This window comes from Lithobates pipiens, unplaced genomic scaffold, assembly GCF_037356315.1.
Source record: "Lithobates pipiens isolate NorthernLeopardFrog02 unplaced genomic scaffold, aLitPip1_a1.2 Scaffold_78, whole genome shotgun sequence".
Taxonomy (NCBI): Eukaryota; Metazoa; Chordata; class Amphibia; order Anura; family Ranidae; genus Lithobates; species Lithobates pipiens.
In genome coordinates, this window is record NW_027507901.1 from 221,615 (window position 1) to 231,049 (window position 9,435).

Genomic DNA, 9,435 nt, shown 5'->3' on the forward strand with positions numbered 1-9,435 from the left:
GGAGGGTCCCCTGTGGAAGATAGAAGGATGGAGAGATTGGAGGGTCCTCTGGGGAGGATAGAAGGATGGAGAGATTGGAGGGACCCCTGTGGAGGATAGAAGGATGGAGAGATTGGAGGGTCCCCTGTGGAGGATAGAAGGATGGAGAGATTGGAGGGCCCCCTGTGGAGGATAGAAGGATGGAGAGATTGGAGGGACCCCTGTGGAGGATAGAAGGATGGAGAGATTGGAGGGTCCCCTGTTGAGGATAGAAGGATGGAGAGATTGGAGGGTCCCCTGTGGAGGATAGAAGGATGGAGAGATTGGAGGGCCCCCTGTGGAGGATAGAAGGATGGAGAGATTGGAGGGACCCCTGTGGAGGATAGAAGGATGGAGAGATTGGAGGGTCCCCTGTGGAGGATAGAAGGATGGAGAGATTGGAGGGTCCCCTGTGGAGGATAGAAGGATGGAGAGATTGGAGGTACCCTTGTGGTGTATAGAAGGATGGAGAGATTGGAGGGCCCCCTGTGGAGGATAGAAGGATGGAGAGATTGGAGGGTCCCCTGTGGAGGATAGAAGGATGGAGAGATTGGAGGGACCCCTGTGGAGGATAGAAGGGTGGAGAGATTGGAGGGTCCCCTGTGGAGGATAGAAGGATGAAGAGATTGGAGGGTCCCCTGTGGAGGATAGAAGGATGGAGAGATTGGAGGGTCCCCTGTGGAGGATAGAAGGATGGAGAGATTGGAGAGTCCCCTGTGGAGGATAGAAGGATGGAGAGATTGGAGGGTCCCCTGTGGAGGATAGAAGGATGGAGAGATTGGAGGGTCCCCTGTGGAAGATAGAAGGATGGAGAGATTGGAGGGTCCCCTGTGGAGGATAGAAGGATGAAGAGATTTGAGGGTCCCCTGTGGAGGATAGAAGGATGGAGAGATTGGAGGGTCCCCTGTGGAGGATAGAAGGATGGAGAGATTGGAGGGTCCCCTGTGGAGGATAGAAGGATGGAGAGATTGGAGAGTCCCCTGTGGAGGATAGAAGGATGGAGAGATTGGAGGGTCCCCTGTGGAAGATAGAAGGATGGAGAGATTGGAGGGTCCCCTGTGGAGGATAGAAGGATGAAGAGATTTGAGGGTCCCCTGTGGAGGATAGAAGGATGGAGAGATTGGAGGGTCCCCTGTGGAGGATAGAAGGATGGAGACATTGGAGGATCCCCTGTGGAGGATAGAAGGATGGAGAGATTGGAGGGTCCCCTGTGGAGGATAGAAGGATGGAGAGATTGGAGGGTCCCCTGTGAAGGATAGAAGGATGGAGAGATTGGAGAGTCCCCTGTGAAGGATAGAAGGATGGAGACATTGGAGGGTCCCCTGTGGGGGATAGAAGGATGGAGAGATTGGAGAGTCCCCTGTGGAGGATAGAAGGATGGAGAGATTGGAGGGTCCCCTGTGGAAGATAGAAGGATGGAGAGATTGGAGGGTCCCCTGTGGAGGATAGAAGGATGAAGAGATTTGAGGGTCCCCTGTGGAGGATAGAAGGATGGAGAGATTGGAGGGTCCCCTGTGGAGGATAGAAGGATGGAGACATTGGAGGATCCCCTGTGGAGGATAGAAGGATGGAGAGATTGGAGGGTCCCCTGTGGAGGATAGAAGGATGGAGAGATTGGAGGGTCCCCTGTGAAGGATAGAAGGATGGAGAGATTGGAGGGTCCCCTGTGAAGGATAGAAGGATGTAGAGATTGGAGAGTCCCCTGTGAAGGATAGAAGGATGGAGAGATTTGAGGGTCCCCTGTGGAGGATAGAAGGATGGAGAGATTGGAGGGTCCCCTGTGAAGGATAGAAGGATGGAGAGATTGGAGGGTCCCCTGTGGAGGATAGAAGGATGGAGAGATTGGAGGGTCCCCTGTGAAGGATAGAAGGATGGAGAGATTTGAGGGTCCCCTGTGGAGGATAGAAGGATGGAGAGATTGGAGGGTCCCCTGTGAAGGATAGAAGGATGGAGAGATTGGAGGGTCCCCTGTGGAGGATAGAAGGATGGAGAGATTTGAGGGTCCCCTGTGGAGGATAGAAGGATGGAGAGATTGGAGGGTCCCCTGTGAAGGATAGAAGGATGGAGAGATTGGAGGGTCCCCTGTGAAGGATAGAAGGATGGAGAGATTTGAGGGTCCCCTGTGGAGGATAGAAGGATGGAGAGATTGGAGGGTCCCCTGTGAAGGATAGAAGGATGGAGAGATTTGAGGGTCCCCTGTGGAGGATAGAAGGATGGAGAGATTGGAGGGTCCCCTGTGAAGGATAGAAGGATGGAGAGATTGGAGGGTCTCCTGTGGAGGATAGAAGGATGGAGAGATTGGAGGGTCCCCTGTGAAGGATAGAAGGATGGAGAGATTGGAGGGTCCCCTGTGAAGGATAGAAGGATGGAGAGATTGGAGGGTCTCCTGTGGAGGATAGAAGGATGGAGAGATTGGAGGGTCCCCTGTGAAGGATAGAAGGATGGAGAGATTGGAGGGTCCCCTGTGAAGGATAGAAGGATGGAGAGATTGGAGAGTCCCCTGTGGAGGATAGAAGGATGGAGAGATTGGAGGGTCCCCTGTGGAAGATAGAAGGATGGAGAGATTGGAGGGTCCCCTGTGGAGGATAGAAGGATGAAGAGATTTGAGGGTCCCCTGTGGAGGATAGAAGGATGGAGAGATTGGAGGGTCCCCTGCGGAGGATAGAAGGATGGAGACATTGGAGGATCCCCTGTGGAGGATAGAAGGATGGAGAGATTGGAGGGTCCCCTGTGGAGGATAGAAGGATGGAGAGATTGGAGGGTCCCCTGTGAAGGATAGAAGGATGGAGAGATTGGAGGGTCCCCTGTGAAGGATAGAAGGATGTAGAGATTGGAGGGTCCCCTGTGGAGGATAGAAGGATGGAGAGATTGGAGGGTCCCCTGTGGAGGATAGAAGGATGGAGAGATTGGAGGGTCCCCTGTGAAGGATAGAAGGATGGAGAGATTGGAGGGTCCCCTGTGGGGGATAGAAGGATGGAGAGATTGGAGGGTCCCCTGTGAAGGATAGAAGGGTGGAGAGATTGGAGGGTCCCCTGCGGAGGATAGAAGGGTGGAGAGATTGGAGGGTCCCCTGTGGAGGATAGAAGGATGGAGAGATTGGAGGGTCCTCTGTGGAGGATAGAAGGGTGGAGAGATTGGAGGGCCCCCTGTGGAGGATAGAAGGATGGAGAGATTGGAGGGTCCCCTGTGGAGGATAGAAGGATGGAGAGATTGGAGGGTCCTCTGTGGAGGATAGAAGGATGGAGACATTGGAGGATCCCCTGTGGAGGATAGAAGGATGGAGAGATTGGAGGGTCCCCTGTGGAGGATAGAAGGATGGAGAGATTGGAGGGTCCCCTGTGGAGGATAGAAGGGTGGAGAGATTGGAGGGCCCCCTGTGGAGGATAGAAGGATGGAGAGATTGGAGGGTCCCCTGTGGAGGATAGAAGGATGGAGAGATTGGAGGGTCCTCTGTGGAGGATAGAAGGATGGAGACATTGGAGGATCCCCTGTGGAGGATAGAAGGATGGAGAGATTGGAGGGTCCCCTGTGGAGGATAAAAGGATGGAGAGATTGGAGGGTCCCCTGTGAAGGATAGAAGGATGGAGAGATTGGAGAGTCCCCTGTGAAGGATAGAAGGATGGAGACATTGGAGGGTCCCCTGTGGGGGATAGAAGGATGGAGAGATTGGAGGGTCCCCTGTGGAGGATAGAAGGATGGAGAGATTGGAGGGTCCTCTGTGGAGGATAGAAGGATGGAGAGATTGGAGGGCCCCCTGTGGAGGATAGAAGGATGGAGAGATTGGAGAGTCCCCTGTGGAGGATAGAAGGATGGAGAGATTGGAGGGTCCCCTGTGGAGGATAGAAGGATGGAGAGATTGGAGGGTCCCCTGTGGAGGATAGAAGGGTGGAGAGATTGGAGGGACCCCTGTGGAGGATAGAAGGATGGAGAGATTGGAGGGACCCCTGTGGAGGATAGAAGGATGGAGAGATTGGAGGGTCCCCTGTGGAGGATAGAAGGATGGAGAGATTGGAGGGTCCCCTGTGGAGGATAGAAGGATGGAGAGATTGGAGGGTCCCCTGTGGAGGATAGAAGGATGGAGAGATTGGAGGGCCCCCTGTGGAGGATAGAAGGATGGAGAGATTGGAGGGTCCCCTGTGGAAGATAGAAGGATGGAGAGATTGGAGGGTCCTCTGGGGAGGATAGAAGGATGGAGAGATTGGAGGGACCCCTGTGGAGGATAGAAGGATGGAGAGATTGGAGGGTCCCCTGTGGAGGATAGAAGGATGGAGAGATTGGAGGGCCCCCTGTGGAGGATAGAAGGATGGAGAGATTGGAGGGACCCCTGTGGAGGATAGAAGGATGGAGAGATTGGAGGGTCCCCTGTGGAGGATAGAAGGATGGAGAGATTGGAGGGTCCCCTGTGGAGGATAGAAGGATGGAGAGATTGGAGGGCCCCCTGTGGAGGATAGAAGGATGGAGAGATTGGAGGGACCCCTGTGGAGGATAGAAGGATGGAGAGATTGGAGGGTCCCCTGTGGAGGATAGAAGGATGGAGAGATTGGAGGGTCCCCTGTGGAGGATAGAAGGATGGAGAGATTGGAGGTACCCTTGTGGTGTATAGAAGGATGGAGAGATTGGAGGGCCCCCTGTGGAGGATAGAAGGATGGAGAGATTGGAGGGTCCCCTGTGGAGGATAGAAGGATGGAGAGATTGGAGGGCCCCCTGTGGAGGATAGAAGGATGGAGAGATTGGAGGGTCCCCTGTGGAGGATAGAAGGATGGAGAGATTGGAGGGACCCCTGTGGAGGATAGAAGGGTGGAGAGATTGGAGGGTCCCCTGTGGAGGATAGAAGGATGAAGAGATTGGAGGGTCCCCTGTGGAGGATAGAAGGATGGAGAGATTGGAGGGTCCCCTGTGGAGGATAGAAGGATGGAGAGATTGGAGAGTCCCCTGTGGAGGATAGAAGGATGGAGAGATTGGAGGGTCCCCTGTGGAGGATAGAAGGATGGAGAGATTGGAGGGTCCCCTGTGGGGGATAGAAGGATGGAGAGATTGGAGGGTCTCCTGTGGAAGATAGAAGGATGGAGAGATTGGAGGGTCCCCTGTGGAGGATAGAAGGATGAAGAGATTTGAGGGTCCCCTGTGGAGGATAGAAGGATGGAGAGATTGGAGGGTCCCCTGTGGAGGATAGAAGGATGGAGAGATTGGAGGGTCCCCTGTGGAGGATAGAAGGATGGAGAGATTGGAGAGTCCCCTGTGGAGGATAGAAGGATGGAGAGATTGGAGGGTCCCCTGTGGAAGATAGAAGGATGGAGAGATTGGAGGGTCCCCTGTGGAGGATAGAAGGATGAAGAGATTTGAGGGTCCCCTGTGGAGGATAGAAGGATGGAGAGATTGGAGGGTCCCCTGTGGAGGATAGAAGGATGGAGACATTGGAGGATCACCTGTGGAGGATAGAAGGATGGAGAGATTGGAGGGTCCCCTGTGGAGGATAGAAGGATGGAGAGATTGGAGGGTCCCCTGTGAAGGATAGAAGGATGGAGAGATTGGAGAGTCCCCTGTGAAGGATAGAAGGATGGAGACATTGGAGGGTCCCCTGTGGGGGATAGAAGGATGGAGAGATTGGAGAGTCCCCTGTGGAGGATAGAAGGATGGAGAGATTGGAGGGTCCCCTGTGGAAGATAGAAGGATGGAGAGATTGGAGGGTCCCCTGTGGAGGATAGAAGGATGAAGAGATTTGAGGGTCCCCTGTGGAGGATAGAAGGATGGAGAGATTGGAGGGTCCCCTGTGGAGGATAGAAGGATGGAGACATTGGAGGATCCCCTGTGGAGGATAGAAGGATGGAGAGATTGGAGGGTCCCCTGTGGAGGATAGAAGGATGGAGAGATTGGAGGGTCCCCTGTGAAGGATAGAAGGATGGAGAGATTGGAGGGTCCCCTGTGAAGGATAGAAGGATGTAGAGATTGGAGGGTCCCCTGTGGAGGATAGAAGGATGGAGAGATTGGAGGGTCCCCTGTGAAGGATAGAAGGATGTAGAGATTGGAGGGTCCCCTGTGGAGGATAGAAGGATGGAGAGATTGGAGGGTCCCCTGTGAAGGATAGAAGGATGTAGAGATTGGAGGGTCCCCTGTGGAGGATAGAAGGATGGAGAGATTGGAGGGTCCCCTGTGGAGGATAGAAGGATGGAGAGATTGGAGGGTCCCCTGTGAAGGATAGAAGGATGTAGAGATTGGAGGGTCCCCTGTGGAGGATAGAAGGATGAAGAGATTTGAGGGTCCCCTGTGGAGGATAGAAGGATGGAGAGTTTGGAGGGTCCCCTGTGGAGGATAGAAGGATGGAGAGATTGGAGGGTCTCCTGTGGAGGATAGAAGGATGGAGAGATTGGAAGGTCCCCTGTGGAGGATAGAAGGATGGAGAGATTGGAGGGTCCCCTGTGGAGGATAGAAGGATGGAGAGATTGGAGGGACCCCTGTGGAGGATAGAAGGATGGAGAGATTGGAGGGTCCCCTGTGAAGGATAGAAGGATGGAGAGATTGGAGGTACCCTTGTGGTGTATAGAAGGACAGAGAGGTTTGAGGGACCCCTGCTGGGGGGTGGGGGGTTACCTTGGCCTGGAGCTCTGGAGTCTGGCATGGAAGGATTCTACCACAGGAGGCAGTTGGAAGGAGGCTTTCCAGAGAAGCCCCAGGAGCAAAGAGAGTGAGTAGATCTGCACTGTGCAGGGGCAGACAAGGGGAGAGACTGCCAGCTTTATCAGGTCTCTCTTGTAGACAGTAGGGATGAGCCGAACACCCTCCCCCACCCCCGTTCAGTTCACACCACAACATGCGAACAGGCAAAAAATTTGTTTGAACACGCCAACACCGTTAAAGTCTATGGGACACGAACATGAATAATCTAAAGTGCTAATTTTAAAGGCTAATATGCAGGTTACTTTCCTAAAAAGTGTTTGGGGACCCAGGTCCTGCCCCAGGGGACATGGATCAATGCAAAAAAAAGTTTTAAAACCGTCCATTTTTTTCAGGAGCAGTGATTTTAATAATGATTAAAGTGAAACAATAAAAGTGTAATATTCCTTTAAATGTCATACCTGGGGGGTGTCTATAGTATGCCTGTAAAGGGGCGCATGTTTCCCGTGCTTAGAACTGTCTAACAGCAAAATGACATTTCTAAAGGAAAAAAAAGTAATTTAAAACTACTCGCGCTTATAATGAATTGTTGGTCCGCAATACACATAAAAGTTCATTGATAAAAACGGCATGGGATTCCCCCACAGGGGAACCCCGAACCAAAATTAAAAAAACAAAAACAAATGCGTGGGGGTCCCCCTAAATTCCATACCAGGCCCTTCAGGTCTGGAATGGATATTAAGAGGAACCAAGCGCCAAAATGAAAAAAAAAATGGCATGTGGTATCCCCAAAAAGCCATACCAGACCCTTATCTGAGCACGCAACCTGGCAGGCCGCAGGAAAAGAGAGAAGAGAGGGGGATGAGAGAGCGCCCCTCCCCCTCCTGAACCGTACCAGGCCACATGCCCTCAACATTGGGAGGGTGCTTTGAGGTAACCCCTCAAAGCACCTTGTCTCCATGTTGATGTGGAGAAGGGCCTCATCCCCACAACCCTTGCCCGACGGTCGTGGGGGTCTGCGGGGATGGGGGGTTATCGGAATCTGGAAGGGGACAGCCAGATCCCACCCCCCCCGTGTGAATTGGTAATAGGGGTACAAATGTACCCCTACCATTTCACAAAAAAGTGACAAAAAGGTTAAAAAACCCAAGAGATGGTTTTTGACAAGTCCTTTATTTATGTCTTCTTCTTTCTGCTTCTTTAGTCTTCTTCTGGTCTTCCTTCCGTGTTCTTCTTCTTCTCCATCTTCTTCTTTGTCTTCTTGTTCCTCTGCTCTTCTCGTCCCGCATCTTGCTCCAGGGTCACCCGTTTACGTAAACGGGGTGATGCCGCCCCCCCTCTGACATCACGAGGAAAGCCATAGGGAAGTCCTCGTGCATGGGGGGGGGGGGGGTTGGGGGGCGAGGTCATGGGGTGGCCCCACCCTCCGTTATTTAAGAAGTGTCAGAAGAATCGAAGCGCCACGCGGTGGAAGTCTCCCACAGAGGCGGATTGTGCGGATGGAGTGGAGAAGAAGCCGGAGCAAGATGCAGGACGAGAAGAGCGGAGGAAGAAGAAGATGAAGAAGAAGATGGAAAAGAAGATGGAGAAGAAGAACAACACGGAAGGAAGACCAGAAGAAAGAAGATGAAAGAAGAAGCGCAAAGAAGAAGAATTTAGTAAAGGACTTTTGTCTTTTCTAACCTTTTTGTCACTTTTTTTTGTGCATGGTAGGGGTACTTTTGTACCCCGTTACCAATTCACACAGGGGGGGGGGCGGGATCTGGGGGTTCCCTTGTTAAAGGGGGCTTCCAGATTCTGATAAGCCCCCCCGCCCACAGACCCCCACAACCACTGGGCAAGGGTTGTGGGGATGAGGCCCTTGTCCCCATCAACATGGGAACAAGGTACTTTGGGGGGCTACGTCAAAGCATCCTCCCAATGTTGAGGGCATGTGGCCTGGTACGGTTCAGGAGGGGGGCTCTCTCTCACCCCCCCCCCCTCTTTTCCTGCGACCAGCCAGGTTGTGTGCTCAGGTAAGGTTCTGATATGGATTTTTGGGGGGACCCCACGCCATTTTTTTTTTTTTTACATTTTGGTGTGGTGTTCCCCTTAATATCCATACCAGACCTGAAGGGGCTGGTATGGAATTTAGGGGGACCCCCACGCATTTGTTTTTTTTAATTTTGATTCGGGGTTCCCCTGTGGGGAAATTCCATGCCGTTTTTTTATCAATGAGCTGTTATGTGTATTGTCAGACAGACAATTCATTAGTGCTTTTAAATTACTTTATTTTCCTTTAGAAATGTCATTTTGCTCTCTGGCAGTTCTAAACACAGGAAACATGCGCCCCTTTACAGACATACTATAGACACCCCCCAGGTACGAAATTTAAAGGAATATTTCACTTTTATTGTTTCACTTTAATCATTATTAAAATCACTGCTCCCGAAAAAACTGCAGTTTTTAAAACTTTTTTTTTGCATTGATGCATGTCCCCTGGGGCAGGACCCGGGTCCCCAAACACTTTTTATGACAATAACTTGTATATAAGCCTTTAAAATTAGCACTTTAGATTTCTCCCATAGACTTTTACAGGGTGTTCCGCGGCTTTCGAATTTGCCGCAAACACCCCAAATTGTTCACTGTTCGGGGAACCAGAGAACAGCCAATGCCAGTGACCTCAGTGTTTCCTGTGTCCCCTGTGTATCCAGTCCCCACAGTGACCACAATATCTCCAATGACCCCAGTGTCTCCAGTGTCACCCAAATATCCAGTGATCCCGGTATCCCCAGTGACCTCAGAGTTTCTGGTGACCCCATTATT